The sequence below is a fragment of the Chiloscyllium plagiosum genome, unplaced genomic scaffold (genome assembly GCF_037043375.1).
Source record: "Chiloscyllium plagiosum isolate Xiang-an unplaced genomic scaffold, Cpla_swu_hap1 HiC_scaffold_31, whole genome shotgun sequence".
NCBI lineage: Eukaryota > Metazoa > Chordata > Chondrichthyes > Orectolobiformes > Hemiscylliidae > Chiloscyllium > Chiloscyllium plagiosum.
In genome coordinates, this window is record NW_028270169.1 from 1,663,096 (window position 1) to 1,678,226 (window position 15,131).

Sequence of the window (15,131 nt, forward strand, 5' to 3'; positions counted from 1 at the left end):
GACCCTCCAACAGTGCGGCACACCCTCAGCACTGACCCTCCGACAGTGCGACATTCCCTCAGCACTGACCCTCTGACAGTGCGGCACTCCCTTAGCACTGACCCTCTGACAGTGCGGCGCTCCCTCAGCACTGACCCTCCAACAGTGCGGCACACCCTCAGCACTGACCCTCTGACAGTGCGGCACACCCTCAGCACTGACCCTCCGAGAGTGCGGCACTCCCTTAGCACTGACCCTCCGACAGTGCGGCACACCCTTAGCACTGACCCTCCGACAGTGCGGCACACCCTCAGCACTGACCCTCCGACAGTGCGGCACACCCTTAGCACTGACCCTCCAACAGTGCGGCACACCCTCAGCACTGACCCTCCGACAGTGCGGCACTCCCTTAGCACTGACCCTCCGACAGTGCGGCACACCCTCAGCACTGACCCTCCGACAGTGCGGCACACCCTCAGCACTGACCCTCCGACAGTGCGGCACACCCTCAGCACTGACCCTCCGACAGTGCGGCACACCCTCAGCACTGACCCTCCGACAGTGCGGCACTCCCTCACTACTGGCCCTCCGACAGTGCGGCACACCCTCAGCACTGACCCTCCGACAGTGCGGCACTCCCTCACTACTGGCCCTCCGACAGTGCGGCACACCCTCAGCACTGACCCTCCGACAGTGCGACATTCCCTCACTACTGGCCCTCCGACAGTGCGGCACTCCCTTAGCACTGACCCTCCGACAGTGCGGCACACCCTCACTACTGGCCCTCCGACAGTGCGGCACACCCTCAGCACTGACCCTCCGACAGTGCGACATTCCCTCACTACTGGCCCTCCGACAGTGCGGCACACCCTCACTACTGGCCCTCGACAGTGCGGCACTGGCTCAGCACTGACTCTCTGACAGTGTGGTACTCCCTCAGCACTGACCCTCCGACAGTGCGGCACTCCCCCGGCACTGACCCTCCGACAGTGAGGCGCTCCCTCAGCACTGACTCTCTGACATTGCGACATTCCCTCAGCACTGACCCTCCGACAGTGCGGTACTCCCTCAGCACTGACCCTCCGACAGTGCAACATTCCTTCAGCACTGACCCTCCGACAGTGCGTTACTCCCTCAGCACTGACCATCCGACAGTGCGACATTCCCTCAGCACTGACCCTCCGACAGTGCAACATTCCTTCAGCACTGACCCTCCGACAGTGCAACATTCCCTCAGCACTGACCATCCGACAGTGCGACATTCCCTCAGCACTGACCCTCCGACAGTGCAACAATCCTTCAGCACTGACCATCCAACAGTGCGACATTCCCTCAGCACTGACCATCCGACAGTGCGACATTCCCTCAGCACTGACCCTCCGACAGTGCAACATTCCTTCAGCACTGACCCTCCGACAGTGCGGCACTCCCTTAGCACTGACCCTCCGACAGTGCGGCACTCCCTTAGCACTGACCCTCCGACAGTGCGGCACTCCCTTAGCACTGACCCTCCGACAGTGCGGCACACCCTCAGCACTGACCCTCCGACAGTGCGGCACACCCTCAGCACTGACCCTCCGACAGTGCGGCACTCCCTCACTACTGGCCCTCCGACAGTGCGGCACACCCTCAGCACTGACCCTCCGACAGTGCGGCACTCCCTCACTACTGGCCCTCCGACAGTGCGGCACACCCTCAGCACTGACCCTCCGACAGTGCGACATTCCCTCACTACTGGCCCTCCGACAGTGCGGCACTCCCTTAGCACTGACCCTCCGACAGTGCGGCACACCCTCACTACTGACCCTCCAACAGTGCGACACTCCCTCAGTAATGACCCTCCGACAGTGCGGCACTCCCTCAGCACTGACCCTCCGACAGTGCCCACTCCCTCAGCACTGACCCTCGGACAGTGCGACATTCCCTCAGCACTGACTCTCTGACAGTGCGACACTCCCTCAGCACTGACTCTCTGACAGTGCGACATTCCCTCACTACTGGTCCTCTGACAGTGCTGAACTCCCTTAGCACTGACCCTCCGACAGTGCGGACACCCTCAGCACTGACCCTCTGACAGTGCGGCACTCCCTCACTACTGGTCCTCCGACAGTGCGGCACTCCCTTAGCACTGACGCTCTGACAGTGCGACACTCCCTCAGCACTGACCCTCCGACAGTGCGGCACTCCCTCAGCACTGACCCTCCGACAGTGCGGCACTCCCTCAGCACTGACCCTCCGACAGTGCGACATTCCCTCAGCACTGACCGTCTGACAGTGCGACATTCCCTCAGCACTGACCCTCCGACAGTGCGGCACTCCCTTAGCACTGACCCTCCAACAGTGCGGCACTCCCTTAGCACTGACCCTCCGACAGTGCGACATTCCCTCAGCACTGACCGTCTGACAGTGCGACATTCCCTCAGCACTGACCCTCCGACAGTGCGGCACTCCCTCAGCACTGACCCTCCGACAGTGCGGCACTCCCTCAGCACTGACCCTCCGACAGTGCCCACTCCCTCAGCACTGACCCTCCGACAGTGCGGTACACCCTCAGCACTGACCCTCCGACAGTGCGGCACTCCCTTAGCACTGACCCTCCGACAGTGCGGCACACCCTCAGCACTGACCCTCCGACAGTGCGGCACTCCCTCACTACTGGCCCTCCGACAGTGCGGCACACCCTCAGCACTGACCCTCCAACAGTGCGACATTCCCTCACTACTGGCCCTCCGACAGTGCGGCACACCCTCAGCACTGACCCTCCGACAGTGCGGCACACCCTTAGCACTGACCCTCCGACAGTGCGGCACTCCCTCAGCACTGACCCTCCGATAGTGCGACATTCCCTCAGCACTGACCCTCCGACAGTGCGACATTCCCTCAGCACTGACCCTCTGACAGTGCGATATTCCCTCAGCACTGACCCTCCGACAGTGCGGCACTCCCTCAGCACTTACCCTCAGACAGTGTGGTACTCCCTCAGCACTGACCCTCCGACAGTGCGGCACTCCCTCAGCACTGACCCTCTAACAGTGCGGCATTCCCTCAGCACTGAACCTCCGACAGTGCGGCACTCCCTCAGCACTGACCCTCCGACAGTGCGGCACTCCCTCAGCATTGACCCTCCGACAGTGCGACATTCCCTCAGCACTGACCCTCCGACAGTGCGGCACTCCCTTAGCACTGACCCTCTGACAGTGCGGCGCTCCCTCAGCACTGACCCTCCGACAGTGCGGCATACCCTCAGCACTGACCCTCCGAGAGTGCGGCACTCCCTTAGCACTGACCCTCCGACAGTGCGGCACACCCTCAGCACTGACCCTCCGACAGTGCGGCACACCCTCAGCACCGACCCTCCGACAGTGCGGCACACCCTTAGCACTGACCCTCCGACAGTGCGTCACACCCTCAGCACTGACCCTCCGACAGTGCGGCACTCCCTCACTACTGGCCCTCCGACAGTGCGGTACTCCCTTAGCACTGACCCTCCGACAGTGCGACACACCCGCACTACTGGCCCTTCGACAGTGCGGCACACCCTCAGCACTGACCCTCCGACAGTGCGACATTCCCTCACTACTGGCCCTCCGACAGTGCGGCACACCCTCACTACTGGCCCTCCGACAGTGCGGCACTCCCTCAGCACTGACCCTCCGACAGTGCGGCACTCCCTCACTACTGGCCCTCCGACAGTGCGGCACTGGCTCAGCACTGACTCTCTGACAGTGTGGTACTCCCTCAGCACTGACCCTCCGACAGTGCGGCACTCCCTCAGCACTGACCCTCCGACAGTGAGGCGCTCCCTCAGCACTGACTCTCTGACATTGCGACATTCCCTCAGCACTGACCCTCCGACAGTGCAACATTCCTTCAGCACTGACCCTCCGACAGTGCAACATTCCTTCAGCACTGACCCTCTGACAGTGCGACATTCCCTCAGCACTGACCCTCCGACAGTGCAACATTCCCTCAGCACTGACCCTCTGACAGTGCGACATTCCCTCAGCACTGACCCTCCGACAGTGCAACATTCCCTCAGCACTGACCATCCGACAGTGCGACATTCCCTCAGCACTGACCCTCCGACAGTGCGACATTCCCTCAGCACTGACCATCCGACAGTGCAACATTCCTTCAGCACTGACCCTCCGACAGTGCAACATTCCTTCAGCACTGACCCTCCGACAGTGCAACATTCCCTCAGCACTGACCATCCGACAGTGCGACATTCCCTCAGCACTGACCCACCGACAGTGCAACATTCCTTCAGCACTGACCATCCGACAGTGCGACATTCCCTCAGCACTGACCATCCGACAGTGCGACGTTCCCTCAGCACTGACCCTCCGACAGTGCAACATTCCTTCAGCACTGACCCTCCGACAGTGCGGTACTCCCTCAGCACTGACCCTCTGACAGTGCGGCACACCCTCAGCACTGACCCTCCGACAGTGCGACATTCCCTCAGTACTGACCCACCAACAGTGCGACACTCCCTCAGTAATGACCCTCCGACAGTGCGGCAATCCGTCAGCACTGACCCTCCGACAGTGCCCACTCCCTCAGCACTGACCCTCCGACAGTGCGACATTCCCTCAGCACTGATTCTCTGACAGTGCGACATTCCCTCACTACTGGTCCTCCGACAGTGCGGCACTCCCTTAGCACTGACCCTCCGACAGTGCGGCACACCCTCAGCACTGACCCTCTGACAGTGCAGCACTCCCTCACTACTGGTCCTCCGACAGTGCGGCACTCCCTTAGCACTGACCCTCTGACAGTGCGACACTCCCTCAGCACTGACCCTCTGACAGTGCGACATTCCCTCAGCACTGACCCTCCGATAGTGCGGCACTCCCTTAGCACTGACCCTCTGACAGTGCGGCACACCCTCAGCACTGACCGTCCGACAGTGCGGCACTCCCTTAGCACTGACCCTCCGACAGTGCGACATTCCCTCAGCACTGACTGTCTGACAGTGCGACATTCCCTCAGCACTGACCCTCCGACAGTGCGGCACTCCCTTAGCACTGACCCTCCAACAGTGCGGCACTCCCTTAGCACTGACCCTCCGACAGTGCGACATTCCCTCAGCACTGACCGTCTGACAGTGCAGCACTCCCTCAGCACTGACCCTCCGACAGTGCGGCACTCCCTTAGCACTGACCCTCCGACAGTGCGGCACACCCTCAGCACTGACCCTCCGACAGTGCGGCACTCCCTCACTACTGGCCCTCCGACAGTGCGGCACACCCTCAGCACTGATCCTCCGACAGTGCGACATTCCCTCACTACTGGCCCTCCGACAGTGCGGCACACCCTCAGCACTGACCCTCCGACAGTGCGGCACACCCTCAGCACTGACCCTCCGACAATGCGGCACTCCCTCAGCACTGACCCTCCGAAAGTGCGACATTCCCTCAGCACTAACCCTCTGACAGTGCGACATTCCCTCAGCACTGACCCTCCGACAGTGCGGCACTACCTCAGCACTTACCCTCTGACAGTGTGGTACTCCCTCAGCACTGACCCTCCGACAGTGCGGCACTCCCTCAGCACTGACCCTCTAACAGTGCGGCATTCCCTCAGCACTGACCCTCCGACAGTGCGGCACTCCCTTAGCACTGACCCTCCGACAGTGCGGCACACCCTCAGCACTGACCCTCCGACAGTGCGGCACACCCTTAGCACTGACCCTCCAACAGTGCGGCACACCCTCAGCACTGACCCTCCGACAGTGCGGCACTCCCTTAGCACTGACCCTCCGACAGTGCGGCACACCCTCGGCACTGACCCTCCGACAGTGAGGTGCTCCCTCAGCACTGACTCTCTGACATTGCGACATTCCCTCAGCACTGACCCTCCGACAGTGCAACATTCCTTCATCACTGACCCTCCGACAGTGCAACATTCCTTCAGCACTGACCCTCCGACAGTGCAACATTCCCTCAGCACTGACCATCCGACAGTGCGACATTCCCTCAGCACTGACCCTCCGACAGTGCAACAATCCTTCAGCACTGACCATCCAACAGTGCGACATTCCCTCAGCACTGACCATCCGACAGTGCGACATTCCCTCAGCACTGACCCTCCGACAGTGCAACATTCCTTCAGCACTGACCCTCCGACAGTGCGGCACTCCCTTAGCACTGACCCTCCGACAGTGCGGCACTCCCTTAGCACTGACCCTCCGACAGTGCGGCACTCCCTCACTACTGACCCTCCGACAGTGCGGCACTCCCTCACTACTGGCCCTCCGACAGTGCGGCACACCCTCAGCACTGACCCTCCGACAGTGCGACATTCCCTCACTACTGGCCCTCCGACAGTGCGGCACTCCCTTAGCACTGACCCTCCGACAGTGCGGCACACCCTCACTACTGACCCTCCAACAGTGCGACACTCCCTCAGTAATGACCCTCCGACAGTGCGGCACTCCCTCAGCACTGACCCTCCGACAGTGCCCACTCCCTCAGCACTGACCCTCCGACAGTGCGACATTCCCTCAGCACTGACTCTCTGACAGTGCGACACTCCCTCAGCACTGACTCTCTGACAGTGCGACATTCCCTCACTACTGGTCCTCTGACAGTGCTGCACTCCCTTAGCACTGACCCTCCGACAGTGCGGACACCCTCAGCACTGACCCTCTGACAGTGCGGCACTCCCTCACTACTGGTCCTCCGACAGTGCGGCACTCCCTTAGCACTGACGCTCTGACAGTGCGACACTCCCTCAGCACTGACCCTCCGACAGTGCGGCACTCCCTCAGCACTGACCCTCCGACAGTGCGACATTCCCTCAGCACTGACCGTCTGACAGTGCGACATTCCCTCAGCACTGACCCTCCGACAGTGCGGCACTCCCTTAGCACTGACCCTCCAACAGTGCGGCACTCCCTTAGCACTGACCCTCCGACAGTGCGACATTCCCTCAGCACTGACCATCTGACAGTGCGACATTCCCTCAGCACTGACCCTCCGACAGTGCGGCAATCCCTTAGCACTGACCCTCCAACAGTGCGGCACTCCCTCAGCACTGACCCTCCGACAGTGCGGTACACCCTCAGCACTGACCCTCCGACAGTGCGGCACTCCCTTAGCACTGACCCTCCGACAGTGCGGCACACCCTCAGCACTGACCCTCATACAGTGCGGCACTCCATTAGCACTGACCCTCCGACAGTGCGACATTCCCTCACTACTGGCCCTCCGACAGTGCGGTACTCCCTTAGCACTGACCCTCCGACAGTGCGACACACCCTCACTACTGGCCCTTCGACAGTGCGGCACACCCTCAGCACTGACCCTCCGACAGTGCGACATTCCCTCACTACTGGCCCTCCGACAGTACGGCACACCCTCACTACTGGCCCTCCGACAGTGCGGCACTCCCTCAGCACTGACCCTCCGACAGTGCGGCACTCCCTCACTACTGGCCCTCCGACAGTGCGGCACTGGCTCAGCACTGACTCTCTGACAGTGTGGTACTCCCTCAGCACTGACCCTCCGACAGTGCGGCACTCCCTCAGCACTGACCCTCCGACAGTGAGGCGCTCCCTCAGCACTGACTCTCTGACATTGCGACATTCCCTCAGCACTGACCCTCCGACAGTGCAACATTCCTTCAGCACTGACCCTCCGACAGTGCAACATTCCTTCAGCACTGACCCTCTGACAGTGCGACATTCCCTCAGCACTGACCCTCCGACAGTGCAACATTCCCTCAGCACTGACCCTCTGACAGTGCGACATTCCCTCAGCACTGACCCTCCGACAGTGCAACATTCCCTCAGCACTGACCATCCGACAGTGCGACATTCCCTCAGCACTGACCCTCCGACAGTGCGACATTCCCTCAGCACTGACCATCCGACAGTGCAACATTCCTTCAGCACTGACCCTCCGACAGTGCAACATTCCTTCAGCACTGACCCTCCGACAGTGCAACATTCCCTCAGCACTGACCATCCGACAGTGCGACATTCCCTCAGCACTGACCCACCGACAGTGCAACATTCCTTCAGCACTGACCATCCGACAGTGCGACATTCCCTCAGCACTGACCATCCGACAGTGCGACGTTCCCTCAGCACTGACCCTCCGACAGTGCAACATTCCTTCAGCACTGACCCTCCGACAGTGCGGTACTCCCTCAGCACTGACCCTCTGACAGTGCGGCACACCCTCAGCACTGACCCTCCGACAGTGCGACTTTCCCTCAGTACTGACCCTCCAACAGTGCGACACTCCCTCAGTAATGACCCTCCGACAGTGCGGCAATCCGTCAGCACTGACCCTCCGACAGTGCCCACTCCCTCAGCACTGACCCTCCGACAGTGCGACATTCCCTCAGCACTGATTCTCTGACAGTGCGACACTCCCTCAGCACTGACTCTCTGACAGTGCGACATTCCCTCACTACTGGTCCTCCGACAGTGCGGCACTCCCTTAGCACTGACCCTCCGACAGTGCGGCACACCCTCAGCACTGACCCTCTGACAGTGCAGCACTCCCTCACTACTGGTCCTCCGACAGTGCGGCACTCCCTTAGCACTGACCCTCTGACAGTGCGACACTCCCTCAGCACTGACCCTCTGACAGTGCGACATTCCCTCAGCACTGACCCTCCGATAGTGCGGCACTCCCTTAGCACTGACCCTCTGACAGTGCGGCACACCCTCAGCACTGACCGTCCGACAGTGCGGCACTCCCTTAGCACTGACCCTCCGACAGTGCGACATTCCCTCAGCACTGACCGTCTGACAGTGCGACATTCCCTCAGCACTGACCCTCCGACAGTGCGGCACTCCCTTAGCACTGACCCTCCAACAGTGCGGCACTCCCTTAGCACTGACCCTCCGACAGTGCGACATTCCCTCAGCACTGACCGTCTGACAGTGCAGCACTCCCTCAGCACTGACCCTCTGACAGTGCGGCACTCCCTTAGCACTGACCCTCCGACAGTGCGGCACACCCTCAGCACTGACCCTCCGACAGTGCGGCACTCCCTCACTACTGGCCCTCCGACAGTGCGGCACACCCTCAGCACTGACCCTCCGACAGTGCGACATTCCCTCACTACTGGCCCTCCGACAGTGCGGCACACCCTCAGCACTGACCCTCCGACAGTGCGGCACACCCTCAGCACTGACCCTCCGACAATGCGGCACTCCCTCAGCACTGACCCTCCGAAAGTGCGACATTCCCTCAGCACTAACCCTCTGACAGTGCGACATTCCCTCAGCACTGACCCTCCGACAGTGCGGCACTCCCTCAGCACTTACCCTCTGACAGTGTGGTACTCCCTCAGCACTGACCCTCCGACAGTGCGGCACTCCCTCAGCACTGACCCTCTAACAGTGCGGCATTCCCTCAGCACTGACCCTCCGACAGTGCGGCACTCCCTCAGCACTGACCCTCCGACAGTGCGGCACTCCCTCAGCACTGACCCTCCGACAGTGCGGCACTCCCTTAGCACTGAACCTCCGACAGTGCGGCACTCCCTCACTACTGGCCCTCCGACAGTGCGGCACACCCTCAGCACTGACCCTCCGACAGTGCGACATTCCCTCACTACTGGCCCTCCGACAGTGCGGCACACCCTCAGCACTGACCCTCCGACAGTGCGACATTCCCTCACTACTGACCCTCCGACAGTGCGGCACTCCCTCAGCACTGACCCTCCGACAGTGCGACATTCCCTCAGCACTAACCCTCTGACAGTGCGACATTCCCTCAGCACTGACCCTCCGACAGTGCGGCACTCCCTCAGCACTTACCCTCTGACAGTGTGGTACTCCCTCAGCACTGACCCTCCGACAGTGCGGCACTCCCTCAGCACTGACCCTCCGACAGTGCGGCACTCCCTCAGCACTGACCCTCCGACAGTGCGGCACTCCCTCAGGACTGACCCTCCGACAGTGCGGCACTCCCTCAGCATTGACTCTCCGACAGTGCAACACTCTCTCATCACTGACCCTCTGACAGTGCGGCATTCCCTCAGCACTGACCCTCCGACAGTGTGACATTATCTCAGCACTGACCCTCTGACAGTGCGACACTCCCTCAGTACTGACCCTCCGACAGTGCGGCACTCCCTCAGCACTGACCCTCCGACAGTGCGACACTCCTTCAGCACTGACCCTCTGACAGAGCGACATTCCCTCAGCACTGACCCTCCGACAGTGCAGCACTCCCTCAGCACTGACCCTCCGACAGTGCGACACTCCCTCAGCACTGACCCTCTGACAGTGCAACATTCCCTCAGCACTGACCCTCCGACAGTGCGACATTCCCTCAGCACTGACCCTCCGACAGTGCGACATTCCCTCAGCACTGACCCTCCGACAGTGCGACACTCCCTCAGCACTGACCCTCTGACAGTGCGACATTCCCCTCAGCACTGACCCTCTGACAGTGCGGCGCTCCCTCAGCACTGACCCTCTGACAGTGCGAGATTCTCTCAGCACTGACCCTCCGACAGTGCGGTACTCCCTCAGCACTGACCCTCCGACAGTGCGACATTCCCTCAGCTCCATCCCTCTGACAGTGCGGCACTCCCTCAGCACTGACCCTCCGACAGTGCAACATTCCCTCAGCACTGACCCTCCGACAGTGCGACATTCCCTCAGCACTGACCCTCCGACAGTGCGACATTCCCTCAGCACTGACCCTCTGACAGTGCGACATTCCCTCAGCACTGACCCTCCGACAGTGCGGCGCTCCCTCAGCACTGACCCTCTGACAGTGCGACATTCCCTCAGCACTGACTGTCTCCTCATACTGATACTGCTGTTGAATTTGATTATGTGATAAATCTCTGAATTAGGAATGGGTTGGTGAAATAATGAGTTGTGTTGATAAAATTTGGATGGGAAGGGAGTAAGAATTCTGAGTGGTAGCTTTCAATGGTAGACTTGCTCCAGAAGCTGTCCATACGGAGTATAGGGCTATTCTCTGGTGGATAAGCAGAATGGTTTTGGTGTAAGGTCACTTTAAGTTCTCAGCTGTAGCTCCATTCATTGGTGACAATGAGAGTCCCAGAGCTCCAGCATTTCCAGAATGTTCTCTGGTATTAGTTGCTGACACTCTTAGCAGTGGAGACAATGGAGACTCTCAGGCCAACAATGCTGACTGTGATCCACTTGATTACATCAGCCTGTGTTGTGACAGCACTGAGGCACTGAGTGCCAGTTCATTCTGATACTGCCTTGAGGAGAGGCAGCCCTCTCAAACCATCACATCACTGTATCTGAGCACTTCCTCATATTCCTGCACCTGATTCTCATCACATAGCGCACACTCTCAAACAGATTGCTCCCAATCCAGATCCTGCCCAATTTGGACAGGGCTCCCACCCATCCGGACAGGGCACCCTCCCAATCCAGAATGGGCACCCTCCCAATAGGGATGTGAGACACTGCCACTGGGGACTGGGCTCCCTCTCAATTCAGACAGGCACCACCGTGCTCTGGATGGGGCAGTCTCCTGCATCCTGGTTGTAGTGAGAAATAGTTCACCTCTCACTGAATGCTATTCCGACTCATGCCCACAACAGAAATAAATTGAGAAAGTCATTTGTTTCCAAAGTATCAGAATAACTCTTAGGTCATAGAGATGTACAGTATGAAAACAGACCCTTCAGTCCAACTCCCACCTGCCAGCACATCTCTCTAAAACCTTCCTATTCAAATATCCATCCAGATGCCTTTTAAATGTTGCAATTGTACCGATTCCACCACTTCCTCTGGCAGCTCATTCCATACACATACCACCCTCTGCTTGCAAATGTTGCCCCTTAAGTCTCTTTTATATCTTTCCCCTCTCACCCTAAACCTATGCCCTCTAGTTCTGGACTCCCCAATCCCAGGGAATAGATATTTACCCTATCCATACTCCTCATCATTTTATAAACCCCTATAAGGTTGCCCCTCAGCCTCCGACACTGAAGGGAAAACAGCCCCAGCCTATTCAGCCTCTCCCTGTAGCTCAAACCCTCCAACCCTGGCAACATCCTTGTAAATCTTTTCAGAACCCTTTCAAGTTTCACAACATCTTTCCGATAGGAAGGAGACCAGAATTGCACACAACATTCCAACAGAGGCCTAACCAATGTCCTGTGCAGCCGCAACATGACCTCCCAACTCCTGTACTCAATACTCTGACCAATAAAGGAAAGCATACCAAACACCTTCTTCACTATCCTATCTACCTGCGACTCCCACTTTCAAGGAGCTATGAACCTGCACTCCAAGGTCTCTTTGTTCAGCAACACTCCCTATGACCTTACCATTAAGTGTATAAGTCCTGCTAAGATTTGCTTTCCCAAAATGCAGCACCTCGCATTTACCTGAATTAAACTCCATCTGCCACTTCTCAGCCCATTGGCCCATCTGGTCAAGATCCTGTTGTAATCTGAGGTAACCCTCTTCGCTGTCCACTACACCTCCAATTTTTGTGTCATTTGCAAACTTACTAACTGTACCTCTTATGGTGACATCCAAATCATTTATGTAAATGACAAAAAGTAGAGGACCCAGCACCGATCCTTGTGGCACTCCACTGGTCACAGGCCTCCAGTCTGAAAAACAACCCTCCACCACCACCCTCTGTCTTCTATCTCCGAGCCAGTTCTGTACCCGAATGGCTGGTTCTCCCACTATTCCATGAGCTCTAACCTTGCTAATCAGTCTCCCATGGGGAACCTTGTCGAACACCTTACTGAATCCATTTCGATCACGTCCAGTGCTCTGCCCTCATCAATCTTCTTTGTTACTTCTTCAAAAAACTCAGTCAAGTTTGTGAGACATGATTTCCCAGGCATAAAGCCATTTGACTATCCCTAATCAGTCCTTGCCTTTCCAAATACGTGTAAATCCTGCCCTCAGGATTCCCTCCAACAACTTGCCCACCAAGTTGATGTCAGGCTCACTGGTCTATAGTTCCACCTTTCTTAAATAATGATACCACTTTAGCCAACTTCCAGTTTTCTGGCACCTTATCTGTGACTGACTATCGATGATATAAATATATCAGCAAGGAGCTCAGCAAACACTTTCCTAACATCCCACGGAGTTCTAGGGTACACCTGATCAGGTCCTGGTGATTTATCTATTTTATACGTTTCAAGACATCCAACACTTCTTCCTCTGTGATATGGACATCTTTCAAGATGTCACCATCTATTTCCCCACATTCTATACCTTCCATGTCCTTCTCCACAGTAAATACTGATGCAAAATACTCATTTAGTATCTCCCCCATTTTCTGCGGTTTCCACACAAAGGCTGTCTTGCTGATCCTTGAGGGACCCTATTCGCTCCTTACTTACCCTTTTATCCTTAATATATTTGTAAAAACCCTTTTGCCCTCCTGATTTCCCTCTTAAGTATACTCCTACTGCCTTTATACTCTTCTAATTATTCTCTCGATCTCTCCCTTCAATATTTGACATATACTTCCTTCTTTTTCCTAACCAAACCCTAAATTTCTCCAGTCATCCAGCATTCCCTACACCAATCAGCCTTTCCTTTCAGGGGGAAAGTGAGGACTGCAGATGCTAGAGATTAGAGTCAAGATTAGAGTGGCGCTGGAAATGCACAGCCAGTCAGGCAGCATCCGAGGAGCAGGAAAATCGAAGAATCAGGCAGGAGCCCTTCATCAAGAATGAGACTGGAATCCTTGGGGGTGGAGAGATATATGGGAGGGGGTGGGACTGGGGAGAAGGTATCTGGGGGTGCAATAGGTGAATGGAGGAAGGGGTAAAGGTGATAGGTCAGAGAGGAGGGTGGAGCAGATAGGTGGGAAGAAAGTTTGGCAGGTAGGACAGGTCATGAGGATGGTGCTGAGCTGGAAGGTTGGAACTGGGGTAAGGTGGGGGAGAGGGGAATTGAGGAAACTGGTGAAGTCGACCAGCCTTTCCTTTCACCCTGACAGGAATATACTGTCTCTGGACTCTGGTTATCTCATTTCTGAAGGCATCCCATTTTCCAGCCATCCCTTTACCTGTCAACATCTGCCCCCAATCAGCTTTTGAAAATTCTTGCTTAATACCATCAAAATTAGTCTTCCTCCAATTTAAAATTTCAGTTTTCATATCCAGCCTATCCTTTGCCATCACTATTTTAAAACTAGTAGAATTATTGTCGCTGGCCCCAAAGTGCTCCCCGCACTGACACCTCAGTCACCTGCCCTGCCTTATTTCCCAAGAGTAGGTCAGGTTTTGCACCTTCTCTAGCAGGTACATAAACATACTGAATCAGAAAATGTTCTTATACACTCTTAACAAATTCCACTCCATCTAAACCCTTAACACTGTGGCACTCCCAGTTTATGTTTGGAAAGTTAAAATCCCCTACCACAATCACCTTATTATTCTTACAGATAGCTGAAATCTCTTCACAAATTTGATTCTCAATTCCCTGGGTCTATAACACAATCCCAATAAGGGGATCATCCCTTTCTTATTTCTCAATTCCATCCAAATAACTTCCCTAGATGTATTTCTGGGAATATCCTACCTCAGTACAGCTATAATGCTATCCCTTATCAAAATGACCCCCCCTCCCCACTCCTCTGCCTCCCTTTCTATCCATCTGTAGCATTTGTATCCTGGAACATTAAGCTGCCAGTCCTGCCCATCCCGGAGCCACGTTTATGCGATTGCTGTGATTCCCCAGTGCCATGTTCCTAACCATGCCCTGAGTTCATCTGCTTTCCCTGTTAGGCCTCTTACAGTGAAATAAATGCAGTTTAATTTATTAGTCTGACCTTGTTCTTTGCTTTGTCCCTGCCTGCCCTGACTGTTTGACTCACTTCTTTTCTCAGCTGTACCCATCTCAGATTGATTTCTTTCCTTACTATCTCCCTGGGTCCCACTCCCTTTCCTGACTAGTTTAAATCTTCTCGAGTAACTCTAGCAAATTTCCCTGCCAGTGTATTAATCCCCTTCCAATTCAGGTGCAATCAGTCCTTCTTGTACAGGTCACTTCTACCCCAAAAGAGATTCCAATGATCCAAAAATGAGAATCCTTCTCCCATACACCAGCTCCTCAGCCATGCATTCATCTGCTCTATCCTCCTATTCCTGCCCTCACCAGCTCTTAGCACCGGGAATAATCCAGATATTACTACCTTTGAGGACCTCCT

At 56.7% G+C, this 15,131-nt stretch overlaps 1 protein-coding gene and 1 long non-coding RNA gene across 3 annotated transcripts in view; one reads left to right on the forward strand and one right to left on the reverse strand.

Annotated features, from left to right (window-relative positions):
- Positions 1–15,131, forward strand: part of LOC148141837 (uncharacterized) — a 198,623-nt gene that overhangs the window by 182,571 nt on the left and 921 nt on the right. The window lies entirely within an intron of this gene.
- LOC122563846 (cytospin-B-like) overlaps positions 1–15,131 on the reverse strand; it is an 81,811-nt gene that overhangs the window by 27,295 nt on the left and 39,385 nt on the right. The gene's annotated exons all lie outside the window — the stretch shown is intronic.